The sequence below is a fragment of the Sus scrofa genome, chromosome 2, assembly GCF_054392235.1.
Source record: "Sus scrofa isolate SSC_HxYL_T2T_F1_AM1 chromosome 2, Sscrofa_HxYL_maternal_Yorkshire_Landrace_v2.0, whole genome shotgun sequence".
Classification (NCBI taxonomy): domain Eukaryota; kingdom Metazoa; phylum Chordata; class Mammalia; order Artiodactyla; family Suidae; genus Sus; species Sus scrofa.
The window spans coordinates 149,400,799-149,425,026 of NC_139384.1; the positions used below are offsets into that span (position 1 = coordinate 149,400,799).

The 24,228-nt window shown below is 42.2% G+C and overlaps 2 long non-coding RNA genes across 4 annotated transcripts in view; one reads left to right on the plus strand and one right to left on the minus strand.

Moving 5' to 3' along the window:
• Positions 1 to 24,228, plus strand: part of LOC110259494 (uncharacterized) — a 498,951-nt gene that overhangs the window by 393,725 nt on the left and 80,998 nt on the right. The window lies entirely within an intron of this gene.
• Positions 8,410 to 12,589, minus strand: LOC146405766 (uncharacterized). Its single transcript, XR_014839211.1, has 2 exons — positions 12,452 to 12,589; positions 8,410 to 11,051 (listed from the first exon to the last, which is right to left on the minus strand). It is a non-coding gene; the product is annotated as an uncharacterized LOC146405766 (long non-coding RNA).

Consider the following 24,228-nt stretch of genomic DNA (forward strand, 5'->3'; position numbering starts at 1 on the left):
AGTACTCAGCAGAGGTACATAGAGATCTACACATCTTTATTAAAAGCAAGGGGGCCCTCTGAAGTGCAAGTGGTCATTGACCCCAGTGCTCCAACCTAAACCAGAGATTCTAAACTTGGGGCCAGCGGATCTTTGGATAGAATCAGGGATGTCTGTGAACTTGGATAGAAGGACACTGCATCTTTTTGTTTCAGTTTTATTGGAGTATAGTTGATTTACAACATTGTATTAGTTTCAGGTGTATAGTAAAGTGAATTGGTTATACATGAACAAATATCCATTCTCTTTTCCCAGGTAGGATTTTACAGAACATTGAGTAGACGTCCCTGTGCTAAACACCAGGTCCTTGTTAATTTTCTCTTTGGTGTGTAATAGTGTGCATGTGTTAATCTCCTCATTCATCCCTCCCCCCGACCAGAGTTTCCCCTTTAGTAACCATGAGTTTGGTCTCTGTGTTTGTGTGTTTGTTTCTGTTTTATAAATAAGTTATTTTTTTTTTTTCTTTTTAGGGCTGCTCCTGTGGCATATGAAAGTCCCCAGGCTGGGGTTTGAATTGTAGCTACATCTGCCAGCCTATACCACAGCCATAGCAATGCCAGATTCAGGCTCCATCTGTGACCTGTGCTACACCTGCGAACTTAACCCATGGGGGGAGGCCAGAGATCAAACCCCCATCCTCATGGATAATAGTTCTTAATGCACTGAACCACAACAGGAACTGCATTTGTATTATTTTTTATTAAAGTCTACATATAAGTACTATTTTTATTAAAGTCTACATATAAGTACTATGGTGTGATAGTTGTCTTTGTCTGATTTACTTCACTTAGTATGATAATCTGTAAATCTGTGTTGCTCTAAATAGCGTCATTTCATTTTATATGGTGAGTAATATTCCATTATATATGTATGTGCCACATCTTCTTAATCCATTCCTCTGTTGATGGACATTTAGGTGCTTCCACGGCTTGGCTGTTGTAAATAGTGCTGCAGTGAATATTGGGGTACATGTATCTTTTTAAATTATGGTTTTCTTGGAGTTCCCGTCGTGGCTCAGTGGTTAACGAATCTGATTAGGAGCCATGAGGTTGCAGGTTCGATCCCTAGCCTCACTCAGGGGGTTAAGGATCCAGCGTTGCCGTGAGCTGTGGTGTAGGTTGCAGACGCGGCTCAGATCATGCATTTCTGTGGCTCTGGCATAGGCCAGTGGCTGTTGCTCCAATTCGACCTCTAGCCTGGGAACCTCCATATGCCATGGGAGCAGCCTTAGAAAAGGCAAAAAGACAAAAAAAAAAAAAAATTATGGTTGTCTCCAGATAAGTGCCCAGGAGTGGGATTGCTGGATCATATGGTAGTTCTACTTTTAGCTTTTAAAGGAACCTCCATGCAGTTCTCCATGGTGGTTGTAGCAATTTATATTCCACCAACAGTGTAGGAGGGTTCCTTTTTCTCTGCACCCTCTGCAGCATTTGTATTTGTAGACTTTTTAAAAATAGTTATATCCCCAATACAATTTTTTTTCTACTGTACAGCATGGTGACCCAGTCACACATACAGGTACACATACTATTTTCACACATTATCATTTGTAGACTTTTTGATGGTGGCCATTCTGACTGGTGTGAGGTGATACCTTGCTGTAGTTTTGATTTGCATTTCTCTTTTAATTAGTGATGTTGAACATCTTTTCATGTGCTTTTTGGCCATCTGGATGTCTTCTTTGGAGAAGTGTCTATTTAGATCTTTTGCTCATTTTTTTATTGGGTTGTTCGTTTGTTTTTGATATTGAGCTGTATTAACTGTTTATATATTTTGGAGATTAATCCCTTGTTAACCATATCATTTGCAAGTATTTTCTCCCATTCTGTGTGTTGTTTTTCTGTTTTGTTTAGGGTTTCCTTTGCTGTGCAAAAACTTTTAAGTTTAATTAGGTCCCATTTGTTTATTTTTGTTTCTATTTTCCTTATTCTAGGAGGTGAATCCAAAAAAGATATTGTTGCAATTTATGTCAAAGAGTGTTCTGCCTATGTTTTCCTCTAAGAGTTTATGTTTTCTGGCCTTACATTTAGGTCTTTAATCTATTTTGAGTTTATTTTTGTGTCTGATGTTAGAGAATGTTCTAATTTCATTTGTTTACATGTAGCTGTCAAGTTTCTCCAGCACCACTTAGTGAAGAGACTGTCTTTGTTTTATTGCACATTCTTATCTCCTTTGTTATAGATTAGTTTACCATAGGTGTGTGGGTTTATTTCTGGGCTTTCTATGCTGTTCTGTTGATTATATTTCTGTATTTGTGCCAGTATCATACTGTTTTGATAACTGTTGCTTTATAGTATTGTCTGAAGACAGGGGACATAACTCCTCCTGTTCCATTTTTCTTTTTCAACAGTTATTTGGCTATTTGGAGTCTTTTGTGTTTCCATACAAAGTTTAAAATATTTTGTATTGCATACAAATCTAGTTCTGTGAAGAATGCCATTGGTAATTTGATAGGGATTACCTTGAATCTGTAGATTGCATTGGACAGTATACTCATTTCGACAATATTGATGCATCCAATCCAGGAGCATGGTATATCTTTCCATCTGGTTGTATCATTTTTTATTTCTTTAAATCAGTGTCTTACAGTTTTTAGAGCACAGGTCTTTGTCTCTTTAGGTAGGTTTATTGGTAGGTATTTCATTCTTTTTGATCAGTGGTAAATGGAATTGTAAATGGAATTTCTCTTTCTGATTTTTCATTATTAGTGTGTTGGAATGCAAGAAATTTCTGTGTATTAACTTTGTCTCCTGTAACTTTACCAAATTCATTGATGAGCTCTAACAGTTTTATGGTAGCATCTTTAGAATTTTCTCGGGAGAGTATCATGTCATTGGCAAACAGTGACGATTTTACTTCTTTTCCATTTTGGGTTTTTTTTTCCCCTCTGATTACTGTGGCTAGGACTTTTAAAACCATGTAGAATAAAAGCAGTGAGCATGGACATCCTTGTCTTTTTCCTCATACTGCTCCACCAGGGAATGTCTGCTTCTTAATCTTCATTACTGTCTAGCTGCACATTAGAATTTCCTTCCAATGCAAATGCAGGCAATAAACCACCATTAGCACCTATGACTGTCACCAGTAGAAAGCCCATGTATTTCCATGTCATATTACAGATGTTTATATTGTTATGTTTATTATTATTTTGAAATTATGATGGTTGTCAGGTCAGATCTTTAGTTTTATTATTCAATGCAATAATAAAGAAGCATATATATTGCCATGTTATATTGGTTTTTTGAAAAAATATTTTGCTAACTGTATGTCAATATCATGGTTTCCTTTTAGGATCCTATATGTCTTAATCTTATGTGTTTATAAACTTGCTTCTGTGGACTTCCCAAGTTGCACAGTGGGATAAGTATCTGGCATTGTCACTGCAGCAACCAGGTCGCTGCTGTGGCGTGAGATTGATCCCTGGCCTTGGAACTGCTGCATGCCATAGGTGTGGCCAAAAATAAAAAATTAAATTAAATTAAATTTAAAAATAGGCTTCTGAGAAAGGGTCAGTAGACTATATTGGAGTGTCAAAAGAGTTTATGGCACAGGATGGATTAAGTGCCTCTTACAATCTGTAGAGCTGACAGGTCTGGCCAGGGGGAAGGCACCTCTGGCCTTCTAAGATCCTCCCTGAGGAGTCTTGCCCTGAGGTTGAAAGATGGGTCACAGGGCTTCTAATTCAGAGTGTGAGCACAGTGGCTGGCATGCAGTAGGCACTTTAATATAGATGTGTTATCTTCTCTCTTTCTATTCCTTACCTGCCTTTTTAAGTGACCAACAGTTATCCTTGTCCACAAGCCAGTTAAAAAATAAAAAAGTTAGTAATTGGCTATTTCTTTTATGGCCATCTGTTTTACTGCACTGGATGGGGCTTTATCCACCTGTCATCTGTATAAACAGATTATCCATTCAGACGTCTGCTAAGCACACATCAGGTACAAAGGCCCGCATGTAGTTCTTGGAGGTTCAAACTCAAACCCCATTGACCTCCAGGAGAGCATTGCCTGATGGGAGAAATAATGTACGTGCAAACCATTTTTACAAAAGGTGGAAAGGAAAAGAAGCAGCTGAACTTGATTTTGGGGTGTGGTGGCACACTCTTTTCTGGACCTCTGTGTTTGCCTACACCATATGGTGGGCATTCGGTTGCTGTTTGCTAATGGATGAGATAGCATGCATCCTAGTTTACAAAACACCTTCACACCCATTGACTTAAATCAGTATTTCTTAACATGTGATCTGAGAGATGGGAAGATTATTAAAAGCAGCTTCCTGAGACTGACCTCAACCTTCTACGTCAGAACCTCTGAGCTTAGGCCACAGAAAGGTGACTTGTCAACAAGTTCTCTCCCCTTTCTGGTCCACTTCTTCCGTGATTCTCATGCACATGAAAATGTCTTACAGGATCGTCACAAAAATCGATGCATTAGGAAGGTCAGACAGACACAACCAGCCCACTCTAGAAATTAGGAGAATAAGGACAGGAGATTAAGCGGTCTTGTTTAAGATGATACATTATAATGTGGCAGCTGGTGAGGGTATCATTCAGAGGGAAGTAACTCGGCAGGTAGAGGGGAGAAAATCTTATAGGCAGAGCCTGTAAATCCAGGCCCCGAGAATGGAAAGGAGAAGGCAGAATGGAAAGTCTGAGGCCGGGCAGCAAGCTTGCTCAGGAAAGTCCATCTAGGCAAGGGGAAGCCAAGTTTTCAGCAAGGGCAAGAGGCTGGAATGAGAAATTATAGTCTGTTCTCAGCATTCATGCATCCAACTGCTGGCTAAAATCTATCAATAACCTGCCAATCAATACTCACTGTGCTTTTACTGATATTCACAGACTTTCACAGAGTGGTGAGAAATTCAGTGTGCCCAGCGTGCACATTTCCAGCTGAGGGGAGTAAGATGATTGCCATATATTAAATAAGGTGTTTTAAACCAGAAGCAGTCATAAGATAAAGTTGTATGTTAATCAGTTGATGAGAAGGTTGTGATCAGAGGCTGGTAGGAAGTTAACCCTGGATTCCCCCAGGAGTCAATGCTCAGTGTGCATAATTCATTGTTCCTGGTGATTTCATAGAACACAACTACCAGGAAAAACAAGACTCAGCTGTAATTACTGTAGCAAGAGCACCTGGCAGTGTCCACCCTGCCCCAGTGCCTCTGTGCTTGAGTGTCAGAGCTCAGAACCCTTACAGCACTGCAGTGTGTTTGCCATGATCCATGTGACAAGGATTGGGAAACAGAGGCTCAGAATTGTGGAGCTGATCTGATGTCACTTAGCAAAGAAATGCCAAATGCTAGTTTGACACAGACATTGCAGGGTCAAAACCAACAGGAATTTACTTTTTTTTGTTTGGTTTCTTTTTGTTTTTTTGTTTGTTTGTTTGGTTGGTTTTTTGTCTTTTTGCCTTTTCTAGGGCTGCTCCCATGGCATATAGAGGCTCCCAGGCTAGGGGTGTAATCTGAGCTGTAGCTGCTGGCCTATGCCAGAGCCACAGCAATGCGGGATCCAAGCCACATCTTCGACCTACACCACAGCTCACAGCAATGCTGGATCCTTAACCCCCTGAGCACGGCCAGGGATGGAACCTGCAACCTCATGGTTCCTAGTCAGATTTGTTAACCACTGAGCCATGACGGGAACTCTGGAATTTATTTTCTGTTGGACTGGGTAGGCAAGAAAGAAGAGAAAGTTGTACGGATAATCACAAGATGTCAAGCCCCTTGGATCAGGAAGTTGGTGGTGCCACAAAGAAGAGCAAGTTTTAGGTAGCAAAGCAAGATTTGATTTTAGCTCTAGGCCCGGCAGGCAGCCACAAAGATGTGTTTACAACCTTGAAAGAGAATGGGTCACCTCCCCCAACCCCCAGAAGTAGAAGAATTAAAAAAAAAAAACACTTATGTTTGAGGGAGCAGAGGATGAAAAGGGAAGCCAAGAAAGAGAAGAGAAACCCTAACCAGAAGTAGGGAAAGAATCAAAGACTACAGCCTAATGGCAGCAAAAATGGACTTTCCAAAGAAGCAGAGAGGAGGTGGCCTGCAGTATGAGACACTCAGAAAGGTCAAGCAGGACGAGGACTGAGAAAAGGTCACCGCATATGCCGATGGGCTGTCACTGGTGACCTTTGGGAGAGTGGTTTCTGTGACGGTGGGGACAAAAAGCAGAGAAGGAAGGAGGGAGTGGGTCTGAGCAGTGGGGGCTGCAGATGTGGACAGCTCTTCTCCCAGCTGCAAATCTCCAGGGAGGTGAGATGGGACGGTAACTTGAAGAGGAGATGGGGGCAGCCCTGGAGGCAAGGAAATGGAGTCCAGTAAAAATGGAAAGGCCGGAGGAAATGTCATTTTGAAAACCCAGAAGGGACCAAAAGGGAAGGAGCACACAGATTTGTCCCTTGGGAAGAGAAGGGGTGTCTCTGCTCCGTGAGGCAGTGCAGCTCGCAGCTGCCAAGGCCTAGAGAGATGGAGGATGCTGAAGTTTCAAGCTATGATCCAAGCAAAGGGACCACAGTCATTCTAAAAGAGATGAATTAACTGCAGGAAAAATGGGGAAACCTACGATATTCGGATTTTTAGTCTCAGATGATGAGAATGTCTAAGCATCTTGGGAAAGAACCTTGTTAGAAAAAAGAAAAGACTATTATTTTAAAGCAGATAGAGTTACTTGGCTACTTCTAAAAAGTTATGACCTAGAAATCTTGCTGAATCTGCATTTTCCATTAATAACACCTATTTAGGAACTGGCATTCTCAGCCAGACACCTTGCTTAAGTTCTTTACAAATAAAACAAACCAAAAAAAAATCACATATCTTTTAAGTAGGTTAAACGTTTTCCATTCTCTTGTCAGCTTTCCTTATTCATCAAGAAACCTGGCAAACTTTTTATGTACAGATGTTGCAGAGGCAAACTTCAGCCAGGCTTATGTGAAATTGTCACGAAACTCAAAATTAACAAGACCTGACTGCCTAACGCCACATGCCGTCTGGACCTGAGTGCCCTTAATTGCCCTGCCCGTGGGAATAGGAAAGTGAGCTTGGCGGTTTTTACTGCATCTTGGTTAAGCCTCTTCAATGATAAAATGCTTCCAGATATAGAATATTCCCAACAGCCTGTTCCCTGGGAAATGCTGTGTAGAAGCTGATGCGTAAGAGCAGCTCGCTCAGCCGAGCCCAGCCAGGAGAATTGAGATATTAAAGTTTGATATGCGGCCAAAGCAATTCTAACCCTGAGTCCGGCTCACAGCTCTTACTGTCCCTCCTCCAGCTCTGGGCGCAGAAGGAAATGGCTCACCGTCACCTGATACCCCTGTTCGGTAGCCTCCAGCTTGACCTCTTGGTACCCGGCAGCCCCTTCGCTGCCCCCTTCCCCAGGGCTTCTGAAGAAGGCCAGACCTGGATTCAAGGCATCTATATCCCTTACTAGTGGTGCAATTCTAGGCAATGTTCTAAGCATTTCTGAGTGCGTAAAATACAAGCCAAAAAGCGCAGGGTCACTCTGAGGTGCAAATGGGTGTGAAACCCTCAGCTGTGGACAAGGCGCATAGCAGGCTGCAAGGCGGTGCTTACGCTTCTCATTCAGCACCATTGGTTATCCTAGATGCCAAGTCGATTACTCTTTCTTACCTTTTATTATTCTTTCTGATCTCAGACTCTGGTTATGCGTGCTCCTTGTGACAGATTGAACAGTAAGAAGTGTACAAAGAAAACCTTCTATTTTCCCTCCTTCCCTTCCACCGCCTAACACACCCTTCCAGAAGTTCTGTGGGTCTCCCTCACACCTTTCTCTCTGTGGACACTAACACATTCATAATACCAGGGACCATAGTACCGTAATACCCGGATATAATACCATACAATACCATAATACCCGGAGTGTGTGTATGTGTTTCTGTTTTGTTTTTTTAACAGACGTGAGCCATCGTGTCCACAAACTTCATCTTTCTGCTGTCACAAATATCTAAGTCAATATTCCAAACAAATGTGTTGTTTGGAAGAGCCACATGTTACCTTGTATGGCCTATTAATAGTCTGTGGATAATATATGCTGCCATAATTGCCTCAGCCAGCCTCCTACGGATGGAGAGCTAGGCTATTTATAGTTTTGTGTCTCTAGCAGAAATATTGTCATTATTATTTCATCATGGGCATAAAACCGGGCCTCTGTAATATCGGAGTTTGGACAGGAAAGCCAGAATCTAAAGTTTGGTATTGGGCATTTTTCCTTCTGTACTTCCCATCTGCCGTCCATCTTTCTGTCTCCTCCTCCATCTCTCTCCACTTCTCCTCTCTCTCTCAGACCTCACCCTCTCTCTTCTCTCTGGATGATCGCTCCTCACATCTCTGGTAATCCTGGGAGCGAGGGGACACTGAAGGTTTGTTTTCATTTCTGTACTTTATTGGATCTGGCCTTCGGGGCGTCCGTAGTCATTTATGACAAAACATTCCTTGCGGGAGGACTGTGCAAGTCTCTAAGCAAAGGTCTTAGGTAAACAAATTACTTGACTGTGCTCTTCCTGCCCGTGGGCATCCTGTTGGGTTCATCTGGTTCCATTCGTCTCCTCAGGAAAATTGGAAATAGGAGATTCTTTTTAGGAGAGAAGAGCTCTTATTTCACTCCAGAGAAGGTAGGTTGGGAATTTTTGACACTTTCCGGTACAAGCTGCGTTTTTGGATCTGCAGGCTTAGATGCATAAAACTGCTCCTGAAACTTTAGTTTGTCCGTTTCTCCCCAGATCCTCTGCCTCTTACCCATGCAGAGATTGAGTGTGTTTTGAAGCCAGAAATCCTAAGCCGTGGGCTATCTTGATTCAGTGGTGCTGCCCAGAGGTGGCCAACACTGGATATACAGGGGTAAGGGCCACTGCTGGCAGGGGGATGGAGCTGGTCCCTCGTGGGGGACAAACTCTGGCTTCTCATGCAGGGAAAGACCAGCTGGGACAAGCCCTCTTGCCTCTGCTTGGCAAAGAGAAACCTGTGTTTAGCTTAATCCACTATATTCAGTTCAGCTTATAGCATTTTAGTCACTTGTAGTCTTGACTGGGTATTAAGTCACATTTACATTCTGTTATTATTTAAGAACTATTCCCAGGTCAGAGCTTTCCCTCCAGGCTTTACACACACACACACACACACACACACACACACACACACACACACACACACACACACACACACACACACACACACACACGGTTCCAAGCTTCTTGAGACCTCGCACCGTTAGAAAGAGCAGAAAGGGGTCTATCTATGCTTGCCTCTCACTCACCCTCCTGGAACTAGAGGCATGGAAATTTCCAGCAGCCCTTGTTATGCTCTCTGCTTTGGTCTTTGCCCTGCTGAGTGAGCTTGGTACTGCCTGGCCTGCTGGCCCACGTCCCTGTTACCATCTCACCCACTCCAGGCCCATAGGAATCTGCTGTGCCAGGTCAGGCTCATAGGAGGCTAGGGACCAAGGCGGGGCCACCTTTTTTCTCACTCTGCCACCCTGCCATTTCTGCTACTTTGTTCATTCCGCCACTGCCGCTGGGCTGCTGCTCCAGAAATAGCAGTTGAGAACCAAGTATCAGAACCTGTGTTAGTGGAGTCACCTCTGAGGTGTCAAGAACGTTCTCTTGAGGTTAGAGATGTGGTTTGTCCTCTTTGCTGATTTCCACCAAATCTCCTGTCCTCCCTTTCCCGGTCCTTTGTTACCCTCTGCCATGGTGGCAAACCCCCCCAAGGCAGTTATGCTTCATTTTCTACTTGGTGTTGAATAGGGAAGAGTCTGGAACCAGGAAGTGTATCTCTTTTCAAGTAGGAGATGAGGGATTTAACCTCTCTGATGATCAGCTATGGCCTTGTTCTTCTATAATTGGGTATTGGTTGGGGGAAGGGACTAGTGGATTACACGATAGAGAAGGGGAGGCATCCTTTGGGGATGTTTCGTGTCATCCTGTCCCAGAATCCCATAATCAACTGTGTGACCAGTTGCTTCGCGTCAGTTCTCCCATCTGTCAGAGGAGGTGGCAGAGAGTGTACTGTTTACTGCTCTATCCCCAACACTCTGCACCCCCAGACCTGCCATGTCACAGGTGCTCAGCTAACATTTGCTGAATGAATGAAAAAGGCATCATCCCAGTGCCCAAGATCAGAACCTACCAGCCCAGAGGGTGAGCTCTGACAGCCTAGAAGGGCTGACTAGTGTTCCTTCAAGTCCTTGTCCAAGGGCCAGAATTGGTGAAAGAAGCCCATGCAGTTTGGATGAGCAATTGGAGAAGAGGGATGTGGATGTGGGGAAGGAGGTCTGACCTTGCAAAAGGAGGAGATGGTATATCTGCTAACCAGAAGTGTCCTGATGCAAAATACCAAGGGCTTCTGAGTATTAAGGACAAGGTGCTTCGTCTGCCAGAGCAAGATCCCAGCTCTCATCAGTGGCCATTTTCTATGCCTTAACTTGGGTTGAATTCATAAAGGAAGGGGAGAAAGGAATCTAAATCCCATCCACTTTGCTCTTTCATTTGAAAGAGCTTTGTCTGTGTGCCTGGATGCACGTGACAAAAATCCGCAAGTGTAGCACTCTCCCTTCCTTCTTCTATCAGCATTTGTTATTCCTGATTGATGTGGGAGGCAGGATAATGTAGTGTTTCAAAGGGTTTGGAATCCAAATTCTGCTACTTGTTAGCTGTGTGACCTCTGACTGAACTCTAAGCCTCCTGTTTCTTTATCAGCAAAGCAAAGGAACATGCTTGCAATAAACATTCAATATGTGTTAGCATATGTGACAGACAGGGGGAGAAAACACCCCTCCCACACTCACCTCTCTTGGCCAGTTAGTTTCACAAACATGATGCCAATCCGACTTCATTCATTCATTCATAAACTCACCCCACACACCTCTTTTGAGGCACTGCAGTGTATGTAGCTGCTGAGACCACAGACTTGGAAGCTCACTCTCAGGGTTTAAATTCTTGCTCAGATTTTGCCATCTGGGTCACCTTGAGCAAATTACTTTACCTCTCTATTGTCCAAACTCCCATCTGCAAAGAGAGTGCCCAGGGGTATTTACTTCATAGGGGGTCATGAGGATTAGGTTACGCACTAAAAAGATAGAAAGTATCTTTACCTGTTGTTAGGATCATGAGCTCGGACTGTGCTAAGGGGTGAATATGGTAGGAAGTAAAAAATACATGAAATCCCTGAACTAATAAAGCAAATAACCCTGCAGGAAAGATGGTTTACAAATCATCAAACACATATTCTTAAGATTGTAGTAAGTGCTGAGAAGGAAATAGAAAGGGGGCAGTAGGCCAGTGGATCAGGGGCTTGACCTGGGAGGGGTACAGAAAGGTCCAAGCGATGATGCTCCAGAGAAATGACAGTCCAACCAGCTCGTGAGGATTGGGGCCATGTGGCCAGGCCACCAGCACCGTCTTAAGTAGAGAGGACAGCACGTACAAAGGGCCTGGAGTGCACAGGAGTTTGGCAAGTTAGAAATACTGTGATGGCGCTGATGTTGTGGTGGGGAAGACACAGGGTGGCCGGGCTGGAGATGTGTGCAGACTTTGGAGGCAAGGTGGGTATTTTCAACTTTGATCCAGAGAACATCAGAAGATACCGAGGGTTGTGGAACGGAAGTCATATGGCCATGTTCTCACCCCTTGGTTCTGCCTTCGGTGCTGCAAGAGGACATTAGGACATGGCCCTCAGGCTACTGGGTCATCCTAATGCTTTCCTTCTTTGAATCCATCTCAGCCGTCTCAGAGCCAGGGACACATGTGGGGAAGCGTCTAGGGGCTGGACATTCAGGGCCTCCCCCATTCCTGTCTTGCCTTCCTGCATACAAGGACCCACTCCGGAAGAAGCCGATGACACATCCTTGTCCCCTTCAATCCCATCCTCAGCCCCTCACAGTGTAAGGCGCAACGTGAGTGATCCATCCCCAAAAGATGGATATTCAGAACCATCACCATACTGATATCATCAGCTCATCACACCTCACACAGCTCACCTTTCACTCTGGCCTTTGGGGTCTTGGCAGGTGGGATGGCGGCAGAGGGCCTGCCCATTGGGTCTCTGCCCTGAAGCCCTGGCATAGCCTAAATCAACATTGTTTCTGATTTGGGGAAACTGTGAGGTTCACAGGGACAAGATGCTGTGACACAGCCTAGTTTTATTTCTTTATTTTGCTTTGAGCAGCCTTTTGTTCCCTCCTCCTCTATCTCTTTGCAAAACTCCTCATTCCCTGAGAAGGACTGAAGCCATTTGCATTACAATACGTTGTGTTCCCAGCCAAGGTGTCAGCGCCTGTGAAACCCTCCCTTGATCAAATGCTACAACTGCTATGGAGCATTTGGAACAGTACTGCGCTTTCTTTACTATGCCTGAGGAATGTATTTCAAGAAGAAAAACATTGCATTCTCTGAGTAACAAATCATACCTGTCAGGTAGGCTGCCCATCTCTGGGAGCGTTCAGCACGAGGCCAGACTCTCTGCTGTCCTCCCTGCACCGCAGCGGATTTCTCCAGCACTGATTAAACGGCAAATGCAAAGTCTGTACAGACAAATGCAGGTCGTCTCACCCCCTTTGATGGCTGAATTGCTAGCGTGCAGCGGAGCTTCTGCATGGCAGATCCCTGACAGGGTTTTGTTTTACATTCCAAACACAAGCAGGCTCATGGAATCCTGCCACCCACGTAGGCTCTGTCTCTTAAGCTCCCCCTGCATAAATGCAGCCCTCCCCACCTTCCACAATCCAGGGGACTTGAACCAAGTGAAATAACAGTACAATTCAATTCAGATTCAGTTTAGGGAATATTTTGATTTTCTGGTTGAATAATTCTAGAAAAGATACAGGTTCAGTCCTGAGTCCAGCTGGGTTATTGGATTTATGTATGTAAAAACAACTTTGATGCGCTTCACGGCTCACTTTAAAATAACCTGGATTTCATCTGATTGTGGAAATGAATGTGACTTCTCACTCTCTGTCCAGTGCTTAGTTTGAGACCTCATGCCCCACACATGAAGTTACATGAAGCTCAGTTCCCAAAAAAATAAATCCTTCAGGGAGCTGGTCTGCCTGTTCTTTGCATCTAAGGAGAACTGAAAAGGCCCAAGAAGCCCATTTTAAGGAAAGAGTTGACCTACAGCCAGTTTTAATAAACACACCTTCACCTTTTGGCAGTGACCATAAGACCATCCTTCCGTAGCACAGGAGAAGCTTACCGGTGTGAATTGAAGTTTGGCACTTGCCGTCAACCTCTACATGGAGAAAAACATGAGCCACTGCAGCTACAAACCCGCTGCACCCCCCTGAGTGGAGATCCAGGTGGAGGCCAGGAGTGAGGCACTCTCTGCTCTGGGAAAATTGGAAGAACAGGCCCTCAGATAGTCAGATATTTTCAGAAGTTTGGACGGGCCCAATTCTTGCATCTCCTCATGTTTAGAATAACACTGAATCCTTCAGGTGTTTAAGGTGTAAAGGTGATGACCGCTCCTTGTGACTAGCAGTGCCCTTCAGGAGATCAGCCACAAACTTTTGTAAATTGTGTGTATGCATTGTGAAATGTGTATGCCCCTCACTTTGTCATATCCTGATACTCCCCCTTTTTCTCTTTGGGTGGTACTTCAGAGCTGTCTGTAGTTAATAAAAGAAAACCACAGTCATCTGTGAATGCAGTCACCTCCAAGGGTGAGTCCCACAGGCTGTGAAAACTCAAGATACAGGCCCGGATAACCGAGGTGCATATCAAAGGAATGATTTCCATGAGCCCAGACCTCTTTTGGTCCTGCTACCTGTCCTTTGTTGCAAAGACTCCTGTATATCCTAGCTCCTCCCTCACCACCTGGGAGCAGTTTCTTGGGGCTACCTGAGATGCTGACTCCCTGGCTTAAGTCCTAATTTCACCCCAAATAAAAAACTTAACTCTCAACTTTCAGGTTGTGTGTTTTTTGAGTCAACACTGGGTAGCAACTACCTGGACATGAAGCAGCTGATCTAAACTCTTCCAGGAAATAGAGAATCGACTACAGCGCAATTTAGATCATGATGGGCTGAAGGCATCTCTCTGATTCCTCATGGTGTGTCTCACCTTTTCTTGATCCCTTAGAGTCTCTAAATTTATTTATTTTTTCCTACGTTCATCTTGCTGTCCTGGAAATAAGCTCTGGGCCTAATGCATAATATGTATTTGGCATGTGTGAGTTGAATTAAAACTCACTCTTAACTTGTTAGAAATTAGAGTTAGGTTTGGCTGTAAGGAACAGAAATCCCCTAAATGGTGGCTTAAACAGATTGAGTGTGGTTTCTCTGTTGGGTGGAAGGAGTTCTGAAATAGGCAGTCCAGGGCATATCTGGTGTCTCCTAAGGATCAGGAGCCGTATTTCCCTCTGCTGTCGGTTCTGAGAAGCCCTCCTCTTCACCACAGAAAGGGCACCTGTCAGTCTCTTTTTAAAAGCTTTTGCTTACTCATATGCCGAAAAATGTAACAAAAAATAGGTAATTCAATATATTGTCATAGAACAAACATATAATCAGCTTCCCAGCCAAGAAGCAGAACACTGTGAGCAAGCAGAAGTTCCCTCTCACGTTCTTACCCAACCTTTTTTCTCACCATGCCCCCCCCCCCAAATCCAGGAATATGCACGTCCCTCTTTTTCATGAAGTGTTCTTTAATTTCTGTCAATAATGTTTAAAGTTTTCTATCTAAAGCTCTTATACATAGGTTATTCCTAGATATTTGATAATCTTAACATTATTATAAATTTTTTCTTTTCAACTTTCACGTCTGAACTGATACATAGAAATGCAATTAATGTTTAAATTCTGATCTTAAAACCAACTCTTTCTAAACTCTATTCTAACTGCTTCTCTGTGAATTATTTTGCATCTTTCACATATGTAACTATATCTATAAATTATCTTAAGTAATATAGGTCTGTTCAAGTTTTCTATTTGGGAAGACAGTCTGTTTTTATTAACGTCTCTTGTTTTTATGTCACTCATTATGGCTGCTTTGTGTTTAATTTGCTCTTCTTATAGTTTCTTAGCAATGGAAGTTTAGAGAATCAATTTGAGTCTTTTCTTTACCAATATAGCCTTTTAAACTTACATCCTTCCTCTGAGCATTTATTCAGCTGCATCCTCGGGTTTTGGAGGTTTCTATTTTTATTATCATTCAGTTCAGATATTATCTAATTTCTCATGTGATTTCTTTTTTGAACCAAACATTATTTATAATTATGTTGTTTAACTTCTACATACTAGGACTTTTCTTGGTTACCTTGTTGTTATTATTTACTTCAGTATATTTTTTCTACCTTGACATTCTCTTTTCCTGAAGCATTTCAAGTATATGTATGTTTGCTATTTGATATTATCAATATGTCTATAAGGTTCTGCTGATTCTTTTCCAAACTTTCTTCTTCATCTTGTATAATTTCAATTAACCTCTCTTCAAGTTCACTTGCTCTTTCCTCTATCGTGTCCATTTGGTTATTGAGTCCATCCCATGAATTTTTTTTTCCAGTTTTGAAAATTATTATATTTTACTTCTAGAATGTCCATTTATTTCTTTTTGATTACTTGATTCTCTGGTGAGGTGTTCCTTTATTGAAACATGTTTGGTTTTGCTTCATTGAGAATAGTTATTATAATTGATTAAAATCCTTTTATACTGGTTTCAAGATTCAGTTCATCTTAGACTTGGATTCAGTTGATGCTTTTCTCCTGAGAATATGCTCCATTTTCTTTGTTCTTTGAAAGTCAGATAATTTCATATTATATCCTGAACATTACAAATGTTAGGTTATGAGAAATTTGGAATCTATTATTTTTACCCAATTTTTATTGCTTCTTTTGTTTTTGTAATTTTCTTGGCTGGGCCAGAATTGCAAATTCTGTTTGGGGGGGGGGGAAATAGTATCTTTGGTCTTAATGCAGATCCTTTGTTCTTAGCTTGACTATTCTAAATCTGTTCTGTGCCTAAGGAATTCAGGGGTTATACAGATATAGAGGTAGAGTTTTGAGACCCTTGATCTGGCTCTTTCCCTTTTGAAGGTCCTTCACTTTCTTGTGTACCTGTGATTGCCCAGGCTCAGTTTTGTTGTTCCTCAGGCCAGAAAGAGTAGTGTTTGGGGTTTTGCCCCATGCAATCCTGTGTGCATACAGCTTAGCCCCAGGCTAAAAGCCTTAGAGGAGGGAGTTGATTTGTATGGCTCTCTGGCTCCCTTCTCCAAGCTAGCTTGGCACTCCTCAATCACTCAGCTTCTGTTCACTTACCAGCACCTCCAGAAAGTTGGCTTTCTTATCACACCCAGGATTAGCAGTTATTTTCTAAAAGAGAAGGGAACTATCTTAGTTAGTCATACCCAGAAGTAGAAGTCCTCTTTCAGAATTCCATCAGGACAGTGAGGAGAGGAGGAATCCAATGGCAGAGAGTCAGGCTCTAGGCTGGCCTCTTGTTTCTCTTGATATAGCTATTTCAACAATAAATTCCCTTGTTTCTAACACTAGATGATGGGCAATAGGAGCAAATCCCTTCTCTTCCTATCCAAAATGCTCAACACACTGGCCTTCTGAACAGAGGTCCTCAAAGTGACATGCCTACTAACTCTGTGGAACGTTTTGGGCTTTCAGATACGTTTAGTAGGATGTGAGTTAACTGTGGCTACTAGAATCACTTGCTCCATGAGTAGGAAACTTCTCTGACTCTTACCACCAATATTCTCCAGTAAGGATAGTATTTGTGGTCTTGCAGAACTCAAACACAGGAGAATTAATCAGGGAGGGCTAGAAGTTAGAGGAAGACAGACGGGACCCACTGTGAAATTCATGTAGGGAAATAGAAACATAAAAAAGCACTAGAGTTGATTAATATTGGCTTACTGAGCTATCTGGGAAATAGGAGCAAATTATGGGCAAAGGGTTGCTCAAAGGGTCCATGTGGGACAGGTATTCCCGAGGGAGGGGACAGCTAGGTATTGAGTACATGTCATGTTCTGGGGCTGCTGCGGCTGCCTCATAACCCCTGTTTGGCAGAGAAAGAAATTGAACCTCAGACAGCTTTTATTACCCGCCCAATATTTCATGGTGAGGGAGCGGCAGATTCAGAGTGTGAATCATGGTCTGCTTGGCTTTAGAACAAGCAGAAAGTCAGGTCAGGAGAGAGAACTTTGACCCATTCTCTGAATCAGAGGGTCTCAATCATTGCTGTAGTATAAGTAAGACAGATAGTGGATCTTTATCCTCCATTAAAGAAAGCGAATGAGCAAGATGGCCATTGTTAAAAAAATTAACCAGGAATTTCAACTTATTTAAGAAAAGAAAGAAAAAAGAAATGTTCACATTGCAGGATCATTATTCATAACAAATGGCTAGAGCTACCACTGTATCGCTTATCCCATGCATTGCTTCGGGGTGAAAGCACTCAAGGGCTAGAGAACATTAACCTGGAGGAGACGAAATGGCCCATATTTGGATGCAGGGGCTCAGCGAGAAAGAAGCTGAATCAGACAGTTTCCTCCAGGCCCTTATAGCAGAGCAGCAAGAGGCAACCAACCAGAAGCCTGGTTTCTCCCATCCACTCCTAGCCCCTCTCCTCCTCGGCTCACTCCTGCCTGCAATCAATCTGGCCTCTTAGAGCTATTGACCGACTGCCTGAAAGTCATTGCCCAAATTCCATCTCTTCTCAAATCCATTTTCCCCACCTCAGAGAGAGCCAATTGGATTTCTCAATTATCAAATTGTACAGTCATAAGCTTATATACTTCTCAGAGGTAATACGGTGTAAGTTTCTTTCCCGTGGAAATGTCATATTGGCTCCTCTGGGGAGTGAATGGAATATTTAAAAAACGCTTTCAGTCTCGATTGCCCATTAAGAGGGATGCAAAGGTGAAATGTGACTTTGCTGAGGCTGGAATAGAAATGTGTTCTTTGAGAAGCTCTGAGGCCGTTTGCTCACTGATAGCATCACTACCTAATCTTTTACTCTCTGTTTCATTTTTCCACTTTTCTAACCGGATTTAAAAGCACATAAATGGTCGAAAGACATGTCTCTGCTGACACACACCTCTGATAAACATAAACTAATTTTGGGCATTTTTTATATGCACATTTATGGTTAATTAAATCAGCATTGCTTGCTTAGTTTTTAAAATAATAAATGAAGCTACCATTTTCTGAGTGGGTACTTTGTGTCAGGCAATACTCAGGCACTGAACAAATGCTATCTAATTTTATAAATTAATCTTTGGCTATAAAATATGTAATTACATTCTCCTTAAAAAATTTAAACAACTTAAATAACAAGTCCAATTTGATCTCAGTCCCTGTCCTCCTCCAAGATTCTGTTGTCCTACTAAAAAGGAACAGTTTTTTCGCTTTTTGTGTCCTTCCAGAATTTCCTTTGTTCTTAAATACATATGTCCCTGTAAAAGAGATAGAATAGTGTGTTTTTGTGTGAATGTTTTGTAAATAGAATCATCACTGTGTTTCATGCTGCAGTTTGCTTTTCAATAGTACGTCTTAGATATTTCCCCATGTTGGTAAGAGCATTCCAACTCCCTTTTTTTGAACTTCTATTTCATTGTCCAGAACAGGGTAAGCTCCAAATCTTATTTAGTTATTCCCTATTAAAGCAGAATTAGGTTGTTTGCTTTTTCTTTTCTTTTTGCTCTTGCTAGTACACACAAAGGTAAATTTCTATAATTTGAGGATATTTAGTGTTTATTAGCTTCCTCATTAGCAATAAGAGGATTCCATGGTAAGTCACGCATAGTGTGGAAGTCACACAGATTCTTAAACATCAGTTCTAATGCTAGAGTACAGACAGGATTATCTGCATTTTACTTTGAGAGTGGTAGGAGATGGGAGAGGAGGAGGGAAAATCGCTGAAAGCATAAATGAGAGCTATTGAGGTATCACCTCTGCAATCACTTACATATGTTTCAGACAATAAAAAGGAAACCAAACCACGGGAAACACATAGATATCTTCATTTTGGTTTCTTCATGTTTTTAATTAGAAATCAGCAGAAACCTCCTATAAAGATGAAACTCTTAATTAAAAAGAGTGTGTTAGGTATGTGGAGACTTCATTTCTTTCCAGACCCTCCATGTAACTGCTACTTCCTATACACCCCACAAGTTCTTAAAGGGAATCAGAGACTGCCACCGCCAAATATGCCACTTGGGCATGTGGTTTATTTTGAACTGCAGGTCATGAAGACCCAGACGACTAGGGAAGAACTTTAACTTCTCCCTTAACTGCATAGAAGAATTTAGACTGGGGGTCTGTACCAGAAAGGAGCTATTAGCAGAGATAGCTTGCTTAATCCAAAATTCCTCTGCACAGCAGAGCAAATTTCTAATTACCAAGCATGTATTATTCTTACTGTCCTATAAGTTACACCCCCTCCCCTTTGACGCCCCAGGTCCCTATCACAGGCCTTAGTTCAGGATGGCATCTAAATCTCAACTGCCTGATGCGCTCCCGGGTCTCATATCTCTGGGGAGACAGTATGAATGAAATTAAATTTGTTTTTCTCCTGCTAATCTCTTATATAAATTTAATTATTAGACCACTGAAAGAATCTAGAAGGGAAGAAGGGAAATTCTTTTTGTTTCTGTACTCTGATTACACTGCTATTCTCATGGCTCCTGATTTCAAGTAGCTCCACATCCATCCTGAAGGCCTCAGCAGAACAAAACATAAATGTTAGCATTTGTTTGTCTTTCCAAAATTAGGAGTGTTGCTTAGGAGGTTTTATTACAAATCTGACTCTCATCTGAGATAGTCAGGCATTGTGGAAATGTCTAAAGAAGAAAGTAAAAAAAAAAAAAATCTCCCCAATTTCTCTATCCCTGTGTTAATTAACATTTTGGGAAACGTCTTCCCGTTGGTGCATTTTCTCTCTTCTCTAAGAAATATGATGTTTATAACTGGGGTTCTAACACTCTTGCATTTTTATAGCTAACTTCTTATTCAACAACCTTTTCTTTTTTTTTTTTTTGTCTTTTGTCTTTTTGTTGTTGTTGTTGCTATTTTTTGGGCCGCTCCCGCGGCATATGGAGGTTCCCAGGCTAGGGGTTGAATCAGAGCTGTAGCCACCAGCCTACGCCAGAGCCACAGCAACGCGGGATCCGAGCCGCGTCTGCAACCTACACCACAGCTCACGGCAACGCCGGATCGTTAGCCCACTGAGCAAGGGCAGGGACCGAACCCGCAACCTCATGGTTCCTAGTCGGATTCGTTAACCACTGCGCCACGACGGGAACTCCTCAACAACCTTTTCTATACGTCTTTGTCTAATAATGCTAATAGATGTGGTATTGAGATTGCTGTGGGCTACATTATAATCTCATGGTGGTGTGGTGCATTGGTTCCTTCATTCATTGCCTAGTCCCTCATCCATTTTCCTCTCAGTTCTTTGGTTTGTGGCTTGTTATAGATAAGGTGTCATACTGAGCTCTGGGCACAGAGTGGTGAGCAATACAGGCACAGTATGAAGGTCTAGTAGGGAAAACAAATAAGCAGTCGCTCTGTGTGATAAACACCATGGGACTTGGTTTAGAAGATGCTTAGAAGAGGCTTCTTGGACAAAGTGAATAACCAGGCTGCAGACTCACAGAGGATGAGTGGGAGTTTGCAAGACGACAGCAGAGGGGAGGATGTTTAAGCAGGGGGAACAGCATTTGCAAAGACTTGGAAATAAGAGAGATCCTGGCCCTGCTGCAGAAATAAATACATTCCATCTGGCTGGAGCACAGTATTTGGGGGATGTGGAAACAGTTGACGCTAGGGTTTGGGCAATAACACTAGCCCTGCTCAATGGCCCTCTAAACTGAATCAGCAGTTATTTTCTCAGCATGAACGTATTACATCCCTAAATCACCTGGTTAAACTCAGACCTGGGCATGCATGACTCAAGGAAGTGGGGGAGCGGGTGAGTTCCCTCTATTTTGATACGCTTGTAGAAAATTATAAATACGACCAGAGACATCCAGAACAACGTTCGAAAGGAGGCAGAATGCTTTAGCAGTGAGAGAACATGGATTGGCTCTTTGCTGGGTGCATGGTCCTGTTGAATGGGACTATAAAAGAAGAAATTGAGTACATTAGGGAATAATTGCAAGAATACCTATGTCTCCATAGTCCAGGTCTAGCTGGGTTTATGAGGGATGGGTTGGAAGTAAAATAACCCAGGCAGCCTGGGTCCCAACAGGGTCAGAGTGGATCTACTGGGAAGCAGAGGGCCCACTGAACATGATTCAGTGTCAGAATCATGGAGTTCCTGTTGTGGATCAGTGGGTTAGGAACCTGACTAGTATCCATGCAGATGCAGGTTCCATCACTGACCAAGTTCACTGGGTTAAGGATCCGGCGCTGCTGCAATACAAGCTGCAGCATAGATTGCAGATGTGGCTCAGATCTGGCATTGCCGTGGCTGTGGTGTAGGCCAGCAGCTGCCACTCTCATTCAGCCACTAGCCTGGGAACTTCCATGTGCTGTGAGTGTGGCCCTAAAAAAATTTGCTGGTTTTGAAAGACCAAGGGATGATTAGCAAGATTCTGACCTTAAAGATGGGGATAAAGGGATTAACACAGGGAATTATGAATTAATAATTTATAACTTTGACATTTGAATGGAGTGTCATTTCCTCAGGTATGGCTTTGCATTGGCATTTTTTACACCAAGGGAAATTCTGATCAATGTGAGTAGAGCCATGGTCCTCCTTGCTTTCCAGATTCTAATTCCCTGAGCTTCTGGTTAAAATATCCCTTTTTTCTTCATGTTGAATAAAAGTGTTCAGTGCCCAGCAGGACACTGAGGTAAGTTGGGCACTGTTCAAGTATCAAAGGAAGATATACCTTTGATCCCTTTTGGACCCCAGCAGTCAGGTTGGAAGTGTATCATCCCGAGACAGAGGGAAAGGATTTGCTAATGAATTAAATTCCAGTGAGTGATACTGCAGGTAGCTGCACGTTAGAGGGAAATGTTTATTGACTGCATATGACACTGAGAAATAGAAAAGATAAATATTTGCACTTCTGTTGAGACGCATTTCAAGTTCCCAAACAGCCATTGTATAATCTGCTAAGCAATTTGCTCAATTGTTTTACATTTTTTCCCGAACAGGTAATTATAATGATATTTATTCTAGTCTATGTAGATTTGTTATTGATGATTATTTGTAGCTGTTATTCATCTGTTGTTGAGGGTTTGTTTGTTTTTTTTCTTTTTGAGGAGGTGGTTAACAACTGGATGGAAATTGCATACAAGGTAACAATGATAAATCGCTTCTGATTTTAAACATCAGAATGAATTTGGTGACGCCACTGACAAAATATACAAATCCATAATCTGGAAAATTGTGGGACGAAATTATTAATTATGTAGTGTAAACTCAGCTTTCAAACTTAGGGAACTTGGGTTTCTATTTCTTCAAATTCACTGATTGATAAAGAGTTACTGCTTATATAGTACAACTAGGATACAGTAAAATGCATATCGCTAAATTAGAATCAAACAAGCATTTTTCTTTGATGTTAAATAGGCACTCAGGATCTTGGAATGCCTTAGGGGGCCACCATTCATCATTTCTTACTACAGAGAAGATCCGTGGCAGTAAAACACAGTAGAGAGCTCATTATCCAAATGCTGAGTAGCAAGGGCTCACCATTCGTTTTGCTCATTTCCTATTTTCATATTCAGAGATTGATTGTTGAGAAGACTACTGGGATGAAATATTTTAGGATATTTGCCTGGCAAATGGATATATGATAGACAAGATAAAGAGGAAATGGGCTTGGTAAAAGACCAGTACTGAGGTTTCAGGATCAACCCAGGCAAGAAACGAAGGTCTCAAAGAGTGAGGGCAGTAGAAGCAAAAGGAAAGAATAAAGTTGGCCACGAAAGAAGCCCACGAGTAGGGAAAAGAAAGCAAAGATGTTCAAGCTTTAAGGCCGCAGGAATATGTGGGTTGCAAGGGAAATAGGCGTTGGATTTATTACTTACACAGACTGTAGTCATCCAGGACCCTCCATGTGCCTTTGGGTCATAGTGGCATTCTGTATTTCTGGGAGCTGTTTTGCTAGGATTTAGTTCATGGGAGAACTTTCCCTTTGTATTTATAACTGCTTTTTTGCCTTCCCTTTCCCCAAACCACAGACCCGTTGATAGCAAGTTGTCTTTCATTTTTGTATTCCTAAAAAAGCACCTAGCACCCACCATCGCAAGCACATAGCAGATACTTAAAAAATGTTTGAAAAAGGAAAGATGTGGTGAAGAAATCACAGGAAATGAGGGACAAAGTGAAAAGGGCAGTTGCCATTTGATATTTGTCTCAACACTCAATATCCAAAAGGAACAAATTCTAGAGCAACCTGAGTTCACTGAATGGTAAACTGTAACCCAGGAAAAGGAAACAAGTTGTCCAACCAAAGTCAAGGTCAAGCCATTAGAGGCAGAAGTAGGGCCAGAAACTAGGTTTGTGCGGCACAGTGGTCTGTCCTCATCAGGTGAGTTCTGCCCCCATCAGGGAGAGCACTGCCTGTTTTTGGTTCTCTCAAAGTCAATAAAGATTGGAAAGCAAAGAAGCAACTCCATGAAAAATATTTTTAATAAATATTTTAATAAATTTAAATATTTATTTTAAATAAATATTTAATAAGAGAGTAGGCCATGTTAACCCTGACAGGGCTAGTAGCGTCAAGCCTCTGAGACTGACCACAAAGTATAAAGGTAGCTTCCAGAAAGTTGAGTTTTTTTAAGTATTACTTGATTAATTTTTTGATAGGTAATATGGTTTCACATGATTTGAAACCTTAAAAGGATACAAAGAGGTTTAAATAAATAGGTAGTGAGACATCTCTTTCCTGAGCCTGTCCCCCACCAGGCTAGTGATTAGCTGCCCTTTTAGGCATGTCCTTTGTTAGTTTCTCATGTGTCTTCCAGAGTTTCTGTATAGTTGTGTAAGCCAGATGTGAATAAATATTTGTGTTTACCACCTTCTGGTATACAAAATGTAGCCTATTACAGATACTCATTTGCACCTTGCTTTTTCTTTAACTTGACATTGATCTTGGAGAACTTTCCTATCAACACCAAAAGAATTGCCTTTACTACGCTACCAAGCAGTCCATGAAATGGATATAAGAGAATTTAATTAAATGCCCCCTTATTGCTGGATATTTGGGTTATTTCTCATCTTTTGATGT